Raw genomic sequence first — 14,771 nt, 5'->3', positions numbered from 1 at the left:
TCAGAAACAGTAAACATGAGGAGAGGAGTAAAAATGTGGGGGCGCTAAAATGTGTTTAAACTTAAGAGGTGAGCAACTTAAAATAATCAGATACAGAAAGAGTTACACACAGTGTAGGGAATATAGCCAATAGCTGTGTACTATCCTGTATGGTGGCACATTATAACTGGAATCATAGTGCTGACCATTTTGAAATGTACAGAAATAATAAATCACTATGTTGTGTACCAGGAGCTAATATAGTGTTGTAGGTCAATTACACTTCAAAAACAAACAAGCAAGCAAACAAACAAAGATTCACAGGAAGAGATTTCAGATTTGCACTTACCAAAGGGTAGGTGTGGGGGAAGGGACAAAGGTGGGCAGAAGGGAAACACTTCCAGTTATTAGATAAATAAGTACAAGGGATGTAATGTACAACAAGATAAATACAATTAACATTGCTGTATGTTATATATGAAAGTTGTTAAGAGAATAAATTCCGAGTGTTCTCATCGCAAGAAAAATTTTTTCTTTATCTTTAATTTTCTGTCTATATGAGAAGATGCATGTTTACTAAACTTATTGTGATAATCATTTCATGATGTATGTATGTCAAATCATTATGCTGTACACTTTAAATTTATACAGTGCTGTATGTCAAATATATCTGAATAGAATTGGAAGAATCATAAGAATATCCTGATGCCATAAATTCAGAAAGACAGGACATCACCTATGCAATATTCCTGCCGAAACGTTTAATTTGAATGGAATCAGGAAGCAGCAATCAGACAAATTCCACTGGAGAAGCTTTCTGAAAACCACCTGGACTGGATCTTTAAAATTTTCAATATCAGGCAAGACCCCCCCCCCCGAAAAATCTAGGAAAATGTTATAGTTTAAAGGACAATAAAGGGGCTTCCCTGGCAGTCCAGTGGTTAAGATTCAGAGCTGCCAATGCAGGGGGTGAAGGTTCAATCCCTGGTGGGGGAACTAAGATCCCATATGCTATGTGGCATGGCCAAAATAGAATTTTTTTAAAAAAAAAAAGAAAAAATAAATAAAGGACACTAAAGACACTGACAACCAAATGCACTACATAACCTTTATTTGGAAGCAAGGTTTATTTTAGAGTTCAGGTACAAAAACAATTTTGGGACAATCAGACATTTTGAATGAAGATCATATAGTAAGTTAATTATATTGTGTCAAAGTTAAATTTCCTGAATATGATAATTGAATTAAGATTTGAGGCAGACTAATCTTTCTCTGAAGAGATACATACTGAAATATTGAGAGAAGAAACACTGCAATGTCTTAAAGTAACTCTAATGATTCAACAAAACAGAGACAGAAACAGAATATGGGAAATTTGACAAAATTTTAATAATGGGTCAGCCAAGGTGATGGATGTTTGGGTGTTCTGTGTTATTTTCTTGCAATTACTGTATGTAGGAGAAATATTAATATTTCCAAAAACAGAATTTGAGAGGAAAGAGGACACTATGAGCCATTTTATTCTAATCAGTTTGAAAACTTAGGCAAATTGACTAGTTTTTATTTTACTTATTTAATTATTTTACTTTGTATGTGGCCAAATACAGAAGATATTTTTATTCATTAAAAATATTTAAAATTGACCATTTAGAACAGAACAATGATAATGTATTTAGAGTTTATAATGTGCATAGATGTAAAATGTATGACAACCAGGTGTGTGTGTGTGTGTGTGTGTGTATAGAGAGAGAGTGAGACAGAGGGACAGAGAGACAGAGAGAGAGAGAGAGAGTTGCATGACCTGTTTGCATATTTTGGAAAGTAATCCCTTGTTGGTTGCTTCGTTTGCAAAAATATTTGCAAAAAATATTTGCAAATATTTTCTCCAATTCTGAGTGATGTCTTTCATCTTGTTTATAGTTTCCTTTGATGTGCAAAAGCTTTTAATTTTAATTAGGTCCTATTTGTTTATTTTTGTTTTTATTTTCATTACTCTAGGAGATGAATGAAAAAACATATTGCTGCGATTTATGTCAAAGAGTGTTCTGCCTATGTTTTCCTCTAACAATTTTATAGTTTCTGGTGTTACATTTAGGTCTTTAATCCATTTTGAGTTTATTTCTTTGTATGATATTAGGAAATGTTTTAATTTCATTTTTTTACATGTAACCATACTGCTTTCCCAGCACCACTTATTGCAGAGACTGTCTTTTCTCATTTGTCTATTCTTTCCTCCTTTGTCAGAGATTGACCATAGGTGCATGGGTTTATTTCTGGGCTTTCTATCCTGTTTCATTGATCAATATCTCTGTGTTTGTGCCAGTGCCACACTGTTTCGGTGACTGCACCTTTGTAGTATATTCTGAAGCCCTGGAGCCTGATTCCTCCAGCTCCATTTTTCTCTCTCAAGATTTCTTTGGCTATTCATGGTCTTTGTGTCTCCATACAAATTTTGAGTTTTTTTCTAGTTCTGTGAAAGGTACCATTGGTAATTTGATAAGGATTGCTTTGGATCAGTAGATTGCATTGGGTAGTGTATTCGTTTTGACAGTTTTGATTCTTCCAATCCAAGTGGAGAGGCAGCAGTGAGCAGTGGCTTGAATGAGATCTTAGTTTCCTGCCCAGGAATTGAACATGGGTAGCCTGGATGAATGGAGAAGGCAATGGCACCCCACTCCAATACTCTTGCCTGGAAAATCCCATGGACAGAGGAGCCTGGAAGGCTGCAGTCCATGGGGTCACTGAGGGTTGAACACAACTGAGTGACCTCACTTTCACTTTTCACTTTCATGCATTGGAGAAGGAAATGGCAACCCTCTCCAGTGTTCTTGCCTGGAGAATCCCAGGGACGGGAGAGACTGGTGGGCTGCCATCTATGGGGTCACACAGAGTCGGACACGACTGAAGTGACTTAGCAACAGCCTGGATGAAAACCAGGAATCCTACCCACTAGACTGAAAACGGCTAGAGGCTAGAAGCAAGTTTTCCCTAGCTCTTTCACCATTGAAAACTGCATTTCTCAAGGAAGTAAAAACTTTAAGTCAGTTCAGTCAGTTAAGTCACTCAGTTGTGTCCGACACTTTGTGACACCATGGACTGTAGCACACCAGGCTTCCCAACTTCTTCCATCACCAACTCCCAGAGCTTGCTCAAACTCATGTCCATCGAGTCAGTGATACCATCCAACCATCTCATGCTCTGTCATCCCCTTCTCCTCCTGCCTTCAATTTTTCCCACCATCAAGGTCTTTTCCAATGAGTCCGTTCTTCACATCAGGTGGCCAAAGTATTGGAGCTTCGGTTTCAGCATCAGTCCTTCCAATGAATACTCAGGGCTGGTTTTCTTTAGGATGGACTGGTTTGATCTCTCTCCAGTCCAAGGGACTCTCAAGAGTCTTCTCCAACACCACAGTTCAAAAGCATCAATTCTTCGGCACTCAGCTTTCTTTATAGTCCAACTCTCACATCCATACATGACCACTGGAAAAACCATAGCTTTTACTCAGATCAGATCAGATCAGATCAGTCGCTCAGTCCTGTCCGACTCTCTGCAACCCCATGAATAGCAGCATGCCAGGCCTCCCTGTCCATCACCAACTCCCGGAGTTCACACAGACTCACATCCATCGAGTCAGTGATGCCATCCAGCCATCTCATCCTCTGTCGTCCCCTTCTCCTCCTGCCCCCAATCCCTCCCAGCATCAGAGTCTTTTCCAATGAGTCAACTCTTCACATGAAGTGGCCAAAGTACTGGAGTTTCAGCTTTGGCATCATTCCTTCCAAAGAAATCCCAGGGCTGATCTCCTTCAGAATGGACTGGTTGGATCTCCTTGTAGTCCAAGGGACTCTCAAGAGTCTTCTCCAACACTGCAGTTCAAAAGCATCAACTCTTCGGTGCTCAGCCTTCTTCACAGTCCAACTCTCACATCCATACATGACCACTGGAAAAACCATAGCCTTGACTAGATGGACCTTTGTTGGCAAAGTTATGTCTCTGCTTTTGAATATGCTATCTAGGTTGGTCATAACTTTCCTTCCAAGGAGTAAGCGTCTTTTAATTTCATGGCTGCAGTCACCATCTGCAGTGATTTTGGAACCCAAGAAAATAAATTTTGTCACTGTTTCCACTGTAAAAACAGGTACAAAGTTTATTATTAGTGATACAGCACAAGTGGAAGAGCACACAGAGAAACAGATTGTTTCGTTAAGACAGAGCAAAGCAAAAGAGAAAAGGAAAGCTATACCCATCTGAATGCAGAGTTCCAAAGAATAGCAAGGAGAGATAAGAAAGCCTTCCTAAGTGATCAATGCAAAGAAATAGAGGAAAACAATGGAATAGTAAAGCCTAGAGATCTTTTCAAGAAAATTAGAGATACCAAGGCAACATTTCATGCAAAGATGGGCATAATAAAGGACAGAAATGGTATGGACCTAAAAGAAGCAGAAGATATTAAGAAGAAGTGGCAAGAATACACAGAAGATCTATACAAAAAAGATCTTAATGACCTGGAAAACCATGATGGTGTGATCATTCACCTAGAGCCAGACATCCTGGAGTGTGAAGGCAAGTGGGCCTTAGGAAGCATGACTATGAACAAAGCTACTGGAGGTTATGGAATTCCAGTTGAGCTATTTGAAATCCTAAAAGATGATGCTGTGAAAGTGCTGCACTCAATATGCCAGCAATTTTTAAAAACTCAGCTGTGGCCACAGGACTGGAAAAAGGTCAGTTTTTATCCCAATCTCAAAGAAAGACAATGCCAAAGAATGTTCAAACTACTGCACAATTGCATTCATCTCACACGATAGCAAATTAATGCTCAAAATTCTCCAAGCAAGGCTTCAACAGTGCATGAACCAAGAACTTCCAGACGTTCAAGCTGAATTTAGAAAAGGCAAAGGAGCCTGAGAGCAAGTTGCCAACATCCATTGGATCATAAGAAAAGCAAGAGAGTTCCAGAAAAACATCTACTTTTGCTTTATTGACTATGCCAGAGCCTTTGACTGTGTGGATCATGACAAACTGGAAAATTCTTCAAGAGATGGGAATACCAGATCACCTGACCTGCCTCCTAAGAAATCTGTATGCAGCAAGAAGCAACTGACATGGAACAATGGACTAGTTTCAAACTGGGAAAGGAGTACATCAAGGCTGTATATTGTCATCTTGTTTATTTAACTTATATGCAGAGTACATTATGCAAAATGCTGGGCTGGATGAAGCACAAGCTGGAATCAAGATTGCTGGAAGAAATATCAATAACCTTAGATACACAGATGACACCAAAGAGGAACTAAAGAGCCTCTTGATGGAAGTGAAAGAATAGAGTGAAAAATCTAGCTCAAAACTCAACATTCAAAAAACTAAGACCATGGTATCCAGTCCCATCACTTCATGGCAAAAGATGGGGAAACAATGGACCATGACAGACTATTTTCTTGGGCTCCAAAATCACTGCAGATGGTGCCTGCAGCCATAAAATTAAAAGACACTTGCTCCTCGGAAGAAAGACTATGACCAACCCAGACAGCGTATTAAAAAGCAGAGACCTTACTTTGCCAATAAAGGTCCATCTGGTCAAAGCTATGGTTTTTCCAGTGGTCATGTATGGATGTGAGGGTTGGACCATAAAGAAAGCTGAGCACCCAAGAATTGATGCTTTTGCACTGTGGTGTTGGAGAAGACTTTTGAGAGTCCTTGGACTGGAGGGAGATCAAACCAGTCCATCCTAAAGGAAATCAGTCCTGAATATTCATTGGAAAGACTGATGCTGAAGCTGAAGCTCCAGTACTTTGGTCACCTGATGTGAAGAAGTGACTCATTGGAAAAGACCCTGATGCTGGGAAAGATTGAAGGCAGGAGGAGAAGGGGATGACAGAGCATGAGGTAGTGGGATGGTATCACCGACTCGATGGACATGAGTTTGACCAAGCTCCAGGAGTTGGTGATGGACAGGGAAGCCTGGCATGCTGCAGTCCATGGGGTGGCAAAGAGTGGGACATAACTGAGCGACTGCACTGAACTGAAGACAAAGATACACCCTTAGAGAGAAACAGTGTGGGCATCCGTTGTAATGAGGAGGAGTGCTGTAAAGAGTCAATTAAGTCATTTATATAGGGCAGTCATTCTGGGTCTTAGTTTATGTTTGGCCAGTTATCTGGTTTCTTTTCCCACATCTGACTTGCCCTAGGACCCTCCCAACATGCATGCACTACTCTATTCCAAGATGGAAGCCAGCCCAGACATCTATGGGGTAGATGGCATCACATACTATGAGGTGGTGCCCTTTTCTTTTTGACCCCCAAGGAGCACATTCTGCACATGTGCCATGTCTCTCCTGCCCTGAGGATGGGAAATATGTGATCTCTTGATCTTTTACTCAAACAGGGTGTAGCCCCTCTCTGTCTCTGCCATAGCTATCATCTTAAAGTGTCCTCAGGAGACAAAGCCTGACTACCCTGTTTCTGTTGTTATTTCTATTTTGAAGTGCAAGCAGGAATCTGATTTAAATATCTAGACTCAAGCCCACTTGCCTCCTTCCTCAGGAAATGTAAACTTTTTATTTAAATCATAAAAGGTTATTGGATTTTTCTCAAAAGCTTTTTCTGCCTATAGAGACCTATGGATTTGTGAATATTGAAAAATTCTTGTATCATATGATAAATCCCACTTGATAATATTGTATGGTCCTTTTAATGTATTGTCAGACTAAGTTTGCTACTGTTTTGTTGAGGATTTTGTGCCTATGTTCATCAGTGATAGCGACCTATAATTTTCTCTTTTGGTGGTATCTTTGTTTGCTTTCGGTATCAGGGTGACAGTGGCCTGATGGAATGAGTTTGGAATAGATTCATAAGAATAGGTATTGACTCTTCCCTTAATGCCTGATAGAATTTGCCTGTGAAGACATCTGGCCCTGGACTTTTGTTTGCTTGCATGTTGTTGTTCAGTCACTCAGTCGTGTCTGACTCTTTGCAACCCCATGGACTGCAGCATCCCAGGCTTTCTTTTCCTTCACCAACTCCCAGAGCTTGGTCAAACTCATGTCCATCGAGTCGGTGATGCAATCCAACAACCTCATCCCCTGTCATTCCCTTCTCCTCCCACATTCAATCTTTCCCAGCGTCAGGGTCTTTTCTAATGAGTCGGCTCTTCACAATAGGTGACCAAGTATTGGAGCTTCAGCTTCAGCTTCCAATGAATATTCAGGACTGATTTTCTTTAGGATTGACTGGCTGGATCTCCTTGCAGTCCAAGGGAACCTCAAGAGGCTTCACCACAGTTCAAAAGCATCAATTCTTCGGCGATCAGCCTTCTTTATGGTCCAACTCTCACATCCATACGTGACTATTGAAAAAACCATAGCTTTGACTAGATGGACCTTTGTTGGCAAAGTAGTGTCTCCACTTTTTAATGTGCTGTCTAGGTGTCTCATAGCTTTTCTTCAAGGAGCAAGTGTCTTTTAATTTCATGGTTGCAGTCACCATCTGCAGTGATTTTTGGAGCCCAAGAAAATAAAGTCTGTCACTGTTTCCATTGTTTCCCCATCTATTTTTGACATGAAGTGATGGGGCTGGATGCCATGATCTTAGCTTTTTAATGTTGAGTTTTAACCCAGCTTTTTCACTCTCCTCTTTCCCCTTCATCAGGAGGCTCTTTAGTTACTCTTCACTTTCTGACATAAGTGTGGTATCATCTGCATATCTGAGGTTATTAATAAATATCCTGGCAATATTTATTCCAGGTTGTGCTTAATCCAGCCTGGCATTTCACATAATGTACTCTACATTTAAATTAAATAAGCAGGGTGACAATATACAGCCTTGATGTACTCCTTTCCCAATTTGATAACAGTCCATTGTTCCATGTCCAGTTCTAACTGTTGTTTCTTCATCTAAATTCACATTTCTCAGGAGGCAGGTAAGGTGGTAAGGTATTACCATCTCTTTGAGAATTTTCCAATTAAACAGAAGTAGGTGCTTTTCTGGAATTCTCTTGCTTTTTCTATGATCCAATGAACGTTGGCAATTTGATTTCTGGTTCCTCTGCCTTTTCTAAATTCAACTTGAACACCTGGAAGTTCTCATTTGTGTACCATTGGAGGCTCGCTCAACATTCAGAAAACTAAGATCACGGCATCCGGTCCCATCACTTCATGGGAAATAGATGGGGAAACAGTGGAAACAGTGTCAGACTTTATCTTTTTGGGCTCCAAAATCACTGCAGATGGTGACTGCAGCCATGGAATTAAAAGACACTTACTCCTTGGAAAGAAAGTTATGACCAACCTAGATAGCATATTCAAAAGGAGAGACATTACTTTGCCAACTAAGGTCCGTCTAGTCAAGGCTATGGTTTTTCCTGTGGTCACGTATGGATGTGAGAGTTGGATCGTGAAGAAGGCTGAGCGCCGAAGAACTGATGCTTTGAACTGTGGTATTGGAGAAGACTCTTGAGAGTCCCTTGGACTACAAGAAGATCCAACCAGTCCATTCTGAAGGAGATCAGCCCTGGAATTTCTTTGGAAGGAATGATGCTAAAGCTGAAACTCCAATACTTTGGCCACCTCATGTGAAGAGTTGACTCATTGGAAAAGACTCTGATGCTGGGAGGGATTGGGGGCAGGAGGAGAAGGGGACGACAGAGGATGAGATGGCTGGATGGCATCACTGACTCGATGGACGTGAGTCTGAGTGAACTCTGGGATGGTGATGGACAGGGAGGCCTGGTATGCTGCAATTCATGGGGTCGCAAAGAGCTGGACACGACTGAGTGACTGAACATGAACATGAAGCCTTGCTTTGATTATTTTGAGCATTTTGCTAATGTGTGAAATGAGTGCAATTGTGCAGTAGCTTAATCATTCTTTGGCATTGCCTTTCTTTGGGACTGGAATGAAAAGAAAACATACTTGTACATAGATTATATGATTCTCAAACATTTAGTGGGGCTGACTGGTGTGTGTGTGTGTGTACTTTAATTAATTTTATTTCATCAATTCTCCTTTTGATCATTAATCTTTCAATAGAAAGCATTAGGTGATCAAGTATTTCATCACTCAATTGGTTCTTCACTTGCCCTGGGTCCACTATGTCCCTCCCTGTTGGGTCCTAGACCCAGCTCTCTGTTTCCTTTTAGAGGGTGGTAATAGTAAAATGTCTGGCAAGGAATAAAAGTCAACTCCAAGTTGTCCAATAGGACTATCCCAATTTTAACATGCATGTGCATAATAAACGTGCACCACTTTAAAGAGAACTATAGAAATTAGTCATAAAAAATAAAAATAAAAAAATAAAGAGAACTATAGATGTGATCAGTAGTTTCAGGTTCTATAGATATCATTATTTTACTAGGAACAGGTGATACATGGTGCAAAATTCAAGACACTATCACTTTATAAGATACACAAACTATAATCAAAGTTGCCAATAAATAGGAGGATATCATTAGTAAAGATTTAAACCAGTACCCTCTTGAAACAAACCATTTTCCTAGCATTTCCCTTAAACTGAGAAGAGGATCATTCAGAGTGGAAATTTGACTTTTCATATACATCATAAAGGGGGTTGCATTAGAAGACTCATCAGGTGTAAAAATACAGCATTCACTATGTATTATAGTATAAGCTCCCCCTTGGGAAGCTGTTAGAATATTGAGGGCCATGCATTCTGCAGGACTGCTTTTCTCACCACGGCAATTCCTGAATTGAGCAAACTAATGGCTTGGTTACTATCATTAAAGGCTTCCTGGGTGAATTTTATTAAAGCTCCTATATGGAATATCTTCTATCCCAGCTGAAGGAATGAGTATTGTGGCCAATAATCATACCATTGGAGAACTGATTGAATCCAGCATGCCCTCATTGAAGGCAGACTGACAGCGGCTGCTTTCAGGGTACCTGTAGGCAACATTGAGCCTAAAAGAAACCTACTGTACACCTTCTTAACCAACCCGGGGAGATCCAAGGCCAAAACTTTGTTCCATACACCTACTGGATCCAGTTAGGAGCTATCCAATATATTTCCCAGCTGGTGAAAAACACACTTCAGAACCTGAAACATACGTACACCCAAAGACTATGAAACATTAGATAGGATTCATCAGGGGTTTTAATAAATTTACAAACGTGTATCCAACAGCATCATCCTGCAACTTGCAGTATGAAGTCAGGAGGATGCTTTTGAAATCGATGATAATGGCCTGATCCATTCTTTTGGACTGCCACACTTGTATCTACTGGATGCTACACCATGTTGCATTGATCCCTTTGCTTACTGATGAGAATTGGGAGTGTTCTCAGTTTTTCCCATCACCAATGCCACTGTGCATGTGTTTTTGTACACCACAAGTACCAGGGTGTCTCCGGAAGATGTACCTGGCAGCAGACTTCCTGGAACAGAGGAAAAATCGCTTTATCATTTTTTTTCAAGATTTGAGACCTTTGGCTCAAAGCAAGGACTCTGGAGTCATATTGCTTGGTTTCAATTCTGCCAGTGATCTGCACGGGCCAAATGCCCTTGGGCTAGTGGCTGAACCTCTCAGAACCTGTTTCCTCACCTGTAAGAGGCTTTTACTCATTGGTACTATAGTCCTAGGAGTGTCACAAGGAAGCATTACTATTTATGTACAGCACTTAGAAGAGTGCCAGGCCCAGGGTCCCTGCTGTATAAGTTGCTTTTCATAGATTTTGCCAAATTACCCCCCAAATAGATCTCTGTGCAAGACAGTGGTGCACAGTCACAGGGGTTTGCTTCTAACCTCTCCCACTCTCAGAATGGTTAAGCTCTTGGAAGCTTGCAGTCCTAGAGTGTGAAACCCGATTCATGGTTTTAGTTTACATCTGCAGGATCAGCGGTGGTGAGCATCTTTGTGGGTGTAACTGGACACTGAGACTCTCTATTCTTTGAATTGCCTCAGAGTGGGGAAAGAGCTGAGGGAGTGAGGTCAACCCCAGTTTGTCCCCCAAATCTGCCTGCCAAGAATGTTTGATGGAAGCAGATGAGGCAGATTGCTTGCAGAACAAAAATAGGATCCCTTTGCCCTCTGGCCACATATGGAGAAGTATGCCGACCACTGATCACTGACTGTGGGATTCCTCTGCCCATTCTCTCATTGGGCCGTAAGGCTTGTGGTGGAAGGGAGGCTGGCAAATGTTTCAGCACGTTCTAAGTGCTCAGCGTCTCCATTCTGACGTTTCATCCTCATCTCCCAGGAGACTAGGGCCCTCAGGATCCTCCTGCTTCCCGCTCCACCCACTTTGTACAGAGTCAGGGCTCAGAGCTGTAACTCTAATCAGAAAGGGAAGGCAGGACAGGAGAAGGTGGGACGAGAGGCTTGACAGAGGTGCTCATACCACCATCACCTTCACCCGCCAACTCATCAACTGCCCTGATGACCCTTGGGCTTGGCAGCAAACAGGAGGTTACTCTTTGAGGGGGCAGGCAAACAAGGCGCGCGCTGGTTGGTGGGAACCAGACCAATAAGGAGGCCATGGCGCCGGCGTCCCAGGCTTGCTGAAAGCCTGGCGCCGTTGGCCACAATCTTGTGCGTGCGGTGCTTGTGGTGCTTGACCGCTCGCTCCAGACACTGCTGGCCTCACCTTCCGTGACGGCCTCCACCACTGCCACCGCAACTCGGTTGATAAATCACCTCCAGCCCAGGTCCGGGGGCCACCCATATCGCTACCCGAGCTCCCCAGATGATGAGCTGTCAGTTTGGGGAGCGGGTTTCGGCCCAGAGGACAGGGAGTGGACCTGCGTCCCTCAGGCCGGCTCCACAGCCCCGCAGGGACCTGGACTGGGCTCCGAGGTGAGGACACCATGAGAGTGGAGATGGGTACCCAAACTCAGGGATTCAACTCAGAGCGGGAGGTGCTGGAAGCGGGGTGGGGGGGGGGGGGAGGGCAGTGCTGTGGGGCTGCGAAGACCAGCTTGGCTCCCTGGCCAACGACAAAGGGGATGCCCTGCAGCTGGCTGACGAGTCAGTGGAGGCCATCCTGCGGCAACTGAGCGACCTGGACGTACTGGGCTTCAGCAGATACCTGTCCCTGGAAAGCTATGCGATCACTGATGAGACCTCCTTGTGGGTCAACCTCAAGGCGGGTCCCAGCGGTTGAGGCATGGTCCCCTAGAGTTGTGGGGCAGCGGTGCTGGCTGTGGCTGGCCCTCTCCAGGTCGGTGGGGCCGAGGCGGGCCGGGCCTGGGGGAACCCTAAGAGAGGCACTAAGAGTACGTTGAACGTGGCTGCGGATCACCAGCGGCCGCCCTCGGAAGGCCCGTTTGGGCTGCTGTCTGACTCCAAGTCCTCTGATGAGTTCATTGAGAGAGAGCTGATGAGGGTGAGCATTTATCCCAAAGAAGGAGGCCAGGCCAAGCTCAACAGCCTCAAGGGTCCCAGGAACACGCCCAAACACTCGACTGTCTGAGGCAGGGAGAATCTCCTTCACTTGCCAGGGCCGTTCCTGTCCTCCGCTCTGCGAGGATTCACTTCGGTTGTGAAAAGGCAGGACAGGCAGGGCAATGCAGAGCTAAATGAACATCTCTCCACCTAAGAAAATGCAGAGCGAGCTCTGGGGGAAGGATGGCCGCCGGCACAGCTACCAGGGAGTACCAGTAGCGGCAGCTACTGCAGCTGCCACTACAGACAGCCTGCCGCGGGTCGCTCCTAGGAGGAAGGGAGACCGGGAGAAGAAATCCCTCTGAGGCGTCTCCAAACCTGCCCTGGGGAGAACCTTCCCTTCCTGGGAGCAGCGAATCGTGGCCACTTCCCTGGAACCGGCCACCTTGCCCCCAGTCTCTGGCATTCCGCTGCTTGGGAGGTCCAAGAGGCATACCTTGGTCCCTTTGGGAACCAAAGAGTCCAAGCACACGGGCACTGGGGCGAAAGCTGTGGCCAAGAGGGCATGGGAGGCCGTGTCAGTGGTGGCGGTGGTGGGAGAAAACAACGACCCAAATAGAGACCCAGTAACAAAGGGCCAAGTGAGTAGGCCAGGCCCCTCCTCTCTCCCCACTCTTCCCCCTCTCACCCTCCCCAGGACATAATTCTTCACCCGTGCTCCCTCTGTCCATCCCTCAGGGGTCGTCATTGGGTGCCCTTGGTCAGTGGGTCATTAGGATGCCATATTGGGATCCTTTTACTAGGGGCAAACGTTAAAGTAGCACTTGGGGTGTGCTGGGCTGGGTTCTCCACCCTCGGCCTGTTTCCAGTCTCTGTGAGTCTGGGACTAGAGAGGAAGGGAGGGCTGGTAGCTTAATTGTGTAAAGGGGACCCCTTAAAAGCTTCATAGAGCTTCAGTGTTTAGATGAATCACTTTCCTGAATCCTACTTCCTAGCTGTTCCCCAAACCTCCTTTCAGGGGCCCGGGCTTTCTCAGTGCTGCACTGTTGTCCCCAGCTCAGCTCTGCCTGCTGGCCTGGGGCTGACTGATGGAGAAAGTGCTAAAGAGATCAGCCTTTCAATTCTCTTCCCATTCCCCCGCCTCAGCCCAGTCCCAAATCACACCTGCTCACACATACACAGATATAGACATATAAATGCACTGGTACACACATACATACATATATATACACACACACATCATTAGTCCAGATTGGTGAAAAATCTTTCTTTTAGCTGCCCACTCACTGGGCATGGCCATCTTCTCCGTGGGCACATCATGGAGAACCCAGCAGTGATGACCTGCACATCAGAGACCCCCAGGACCCAGGAAACTCAGAGCCCTTGGCCCTGAACCTGGGAGAAGTCATGCCCAGAGGACCTGAACCCTCAGATGAGTGTCCTGGGTTTTGATATGGGTGGAGGGGACCAGGGGTGAGGGCAGAAACCTCTCTCTCTCTCTCTCTCTCTCTCTCTCTCTCTCCTGAGGGCTCAGCCTTGCTCCTAGGCAGCTTCTTCCATGGGAAACAGGATGTCAACAGGGCTGGCCCCATCATCCTCTGAGCCCCATCATCCTCTGTGTGGGATTTGTTTGGCAGAGGTGATCAGTGGCAGTGCCCCAACAGCTCCTCTGGCTGTAAACTTGCAGGCTAATAGCCTTTTCTGTGAAGTGCTGTTTACCCACATTGCTCTCCCAGGTGCTGGCTGTGGCTGCCGCTCTGAGAGGCTCGAACCCAGAACCACAGTCTTTGGGGACCACAGTGGTGAAAATGCTGCCCTTGGGGAACAGGGGAGGCAGGCCCATAGAGAAGGTTTGGGCTGCCAGGCAGAGCAGAGGAGGCCTGTTGCCAGCAGAGGGGGGTGCTGCCTCACCTTGCATTAGAGCCTGGTTGGCCCTTTCCACCTCACTGGGAGCCTGGGAAGCTGGATTGGGTGCCCTTTCCCTCTCAGGTGACCAGGAACCAACTGACCATTCCCCAAGACTGGAAAGGCAGCAGCAGCCACTGGGAATGTTGGACTGTCTTTGGGTAATGCTTCCTCTGGCTCCTGAAATGCACACCCAATCCTCATGGTGGAATCTGGATCCAAGTTCAACTGAAATGTGTGGGCCTCCCCGCCTTGTCCCCATCCCACACCGGTCAGAAGGAGCCCACCTCCTTTCCACTGATGAAAGTCTTTCCCTTGCCATTCTAGACATCTGGCTTTGGAATGCATGGCTCTGGGGAGAGGAGAAAAAGGAGGCGACAGGAGGGCAGTGTATACTAACCTTTTCTCTTCCTCCCATGTCTACTGGCCTAGTGTCTGGTGCTACAGAGAGAAATAGACGACCTTAAGGAGCAATACGGTATCAGGAACCAGGGACAGAGAGCAGCGGGTTCTTAGTGCAGAAGCGGGGTGGGCCCTTGGGGTGGGATGGG

General features: G+C 45.0%; 1 pseudogene; it reads left to right on the top strand.

The window, feature by feature from the left end:
* Window positions 1–11,798: 11,798 nt before the first annotated feature.
* Window positions 11,799–13,767, top strand: LOC147340602 (uncharacterized protein CXorf49 homolog pseudogene; annotated as a pseudogene).
* The last annotated feature ends 1,004 nt before the right edge of the window (window positions 13,768–14,771 follow it).

This window comes from Bos grunniens, chromosome X (assembly GCF_055505025.1).
Source record: "Bos grunniens cultivar Pamir isolate PY7600 chromosome X, Bosgru_T2T1.0, whole genome shotgun sequence".
Classification (NCBI taxonomy): domain Eukaryota; kingdom Metazoa; phylum Chordata; class Mammalia; order Artiodactyla; family Bovidae; genus Bos; species Bos grunniens.
The sequence above is the reverse complement of the archived record's forward strand: the minus strand, read 5'-3'. Positions and strand labels throughout refer to the sequence as shown.